The 2,679-nt window shown below is 35.5% G+C and overlaps 1 long non-coding RNA gene across 1 annotated transcript; it reads left to right on the top strand.

Moving 5' to 3' along the window:
• Nucleotides 1-1,508: 1,508 nt before the first annotated feature.
• LOC140879329 (uncharacterized) lies at nt 1,509-2,088 on the top strand. Its single transcript, XR_012149395.1, has 4 exons — nt 1,509-1,540; nt 1,630-1,737; nt 1,814-1,883; nt 1,961-2,088. It is a non-coding gene; the product is annotated as an uncharacterized lncRNA (long non-coding RNA).
• Nucleotides 2,089-2,679: the final 591 nt, after the last annotated feature.

The raw sequence follows: 2,679 nt of genomic DNA, 5'->3' as shown, positions 1-2,679 counted from the left end.
GGCGGCTAAATTAGGTGACGATGATGACATTAACAGGGCTATTATGTGGAAGAAAGGACGAGCCAACAAAGCAGGAAACTTTGAAGGGGAGGATTTGACGCAAAGAGTACAAAAGATTGTAAATGAATTCACATTTTATAAAATCAGCATGTTTTTTGAAATGACAATTGTTTTAGTAATTATTCTTTTAATTTGCATGACAGGATGATTATATCCAACAAAAAAGAGATGGTGTGCTGAGAATTGAAGGGACAAAAGAGGATATCCTTACAAAAGCACTTGAGACCAAAGAATATGATGGGCGTGTGAGGGGGATTGGAGGTCATGTCACTCCAACCTTATATTTCAATGCTGGCAGAACATTGAAGAGCAGTGGAGTTCCAACAGATGTACTCGAGGAGCATGAAAGGAAGTTGATGGAAGCAAATAGAATAATTTTAGAACAAGGTGCACGCTTACAAAGACTTGAGGAAATGATGCATAACATGGGTGCACGCGACATTTTAATGGATGACAAAGGCAGTTGCTCAGTGAAAAATCAAGTTAACCAAGCCAAGATGGAAGACAATGATTATGAAGACGTGCTGATTTTGAGCAAAGCCGATGCTTTACAGGTATGACAATATTTTGAGTCATATTAAATAGATGTAATAAAACTTATTGACATGTCTATTTGTCTTTTTTAGGGTAAATTAGCTGCATTAACTTTGGAATCTAGCACAAATATTGTTGCTTATGGTACAATTATTTGTGTTGATCCTCAAAAGTTGCTTCATGGGGTTCCATTACCAAAGAATTGCTACCGAGTCTCTATTGATGTAGTAGTTGATAAATCAGCGCCTTTGCCATTTCCTATTGCAAATGAATGTGAAGTAGTGGGTGATGCTCTTGGAACCCATGTGGCTTGGCCACAACACTTGATAGTGGAGCAAGATAAGGTATATGTGATATTGCAACTTTATTCATTATTCAACCTATCTAACTTGTATGTATTTACAATTAATAGAAGCCTCGAAAGAAGGATTTGGCACCACCCAAAGAGAAACATGTTGTGTCACCTTCTGTCCCAATGTCACTACATATGATGTATTGTTATAGCAAGCATGCTTTGGGTGAAGGAAGATTTATATCACTGCGTTTCGATCGTGAGGTGTTCGATGATGATTGTGTAATTCTTTTGCACTGTGAGGACATTGATGGTTTGTATCATGTTGGGCCAATATCAGGCAATTGTGTAATTGCCTATATATGGTAAGTTTTTTGGTTTTAAGCTAAGTAATACATCAACTTCATATTTTTGCTTACATTCATTTTTATTTTATTATATTTACAATAAAAGGTATCTTTACAAAAAAATGTTGGGAGATAACAAGGAAGGAAAATTCAGATTTGTGAATCCACACAGAATCTCGGATATGGGAGAAACTACACACGACAAAAAGAGTAAGCTTGAAAGGTTGAACCAAAGGGCGAGTGCTTTAGCAGATAGACTGAGTGGTGCATTGGTTGATCAACTAGTTTTGGCGCCATGTAATATCGGGTAAGTAAAAATTTAAATATCAATTTGGTTGATTTATTTCGATTATTTATTGAATTAGAAGCACTAATTATGTTTTTTTTTTTGCGTAGCTATCATTGGATTCTCACTGTTATTCAACCATACAAGGATGTTATTTATGTGTTGGATTCCTTAAGTCACCGCATTCGTGATGATGATTGGAAATATGTAGTGGATATGTGAGTTTATATTTATTTATTTTTATCAAATATTTATTTCACTCATACAAAAACTCATATATCAAGTATATTGAAGGGCCTTGCGATTGTTTAACTCAAACAAAGGAAGGAAGGGTAGAAAGAATGCTATGTGGGTAGTAGTACAGGTATGCATAATTTATGTTTAATATATTATGTTTAAATATCTAAATTTGTCACCAAAAATTTTTCTCTACTACCATAGGGTCCTCGGCAGCCAGATGCAAAACAATGTGGTCTTTATGTGATGAGATATATGAGACAAATTATTCAAGAAGTTGAGAATATCGAGAACGTTTCACTACGATCAATAGTAATCTTTCTTAACTCAAATAATTACAACTAAATTGTTTTAAATTTGCAAAGTTATTGTTATATGATTTTTTATTAACATAATATATGTGACACTTCTCAAAAGGTGAGTACTCGTTAGAAGAAATTAAAGAGGTGCTTTCAGAGTTGACAGAATGTATACAAGAACACGTTTATGAATAGGTATGCACATGTATTTTGTCTCTTGAATAATGCAACAGCTATCATAATGCATGGATGCATTGAATTAATTAAAGCCTCGAGTGCATGGAGTACATGCGTGAATTTGGTGGTTTGGGCACATGCAACTACTGTCCATATTTTTTTTTTGAGCAGACAGTAGGCGAGGCCTTCTGAAACTGGTTCGAATGTGTGTTGTTTACGTTATTTTCATGCTTCTTTTTCCTTTGCATCTGTGATTCCCTTAGCGGTTCCTAGTGCGATATTATACCTATACTCCCAATTCAAATGCTTCCCAGATTGATCGTCGCCACCTCCATTCTGAACTGTTTCTCGCCTTGCTCGATCCACTCCAACTGCTTGACTGCCACAACAGTTCTATTAGCAAGAACCCCTGCTATCCATTTGATCGATTAAGTAAAAATTCTGTGA

The sequence above is a fragment of the Henckelia pumila genome, chromosome 1, assembly GCF_033568475.1.
Source record: "Henckelia pumila isolate YLH828 chromosome 1, ASM3356847v2, whole genome shotgun sequence".
Lineage (NCBI taxonomy): Eukaryota > Viridiplantae > Streptophyta > Magnoliopsida > Lamiales > Gesneriaceae > Henckelia > Henckelia pumila.
The sequence above is the reverse complement of the archived record's forward strand: the minus strand, read 5'-3'. Positions and strand labels throughout refer to the sequence as shown.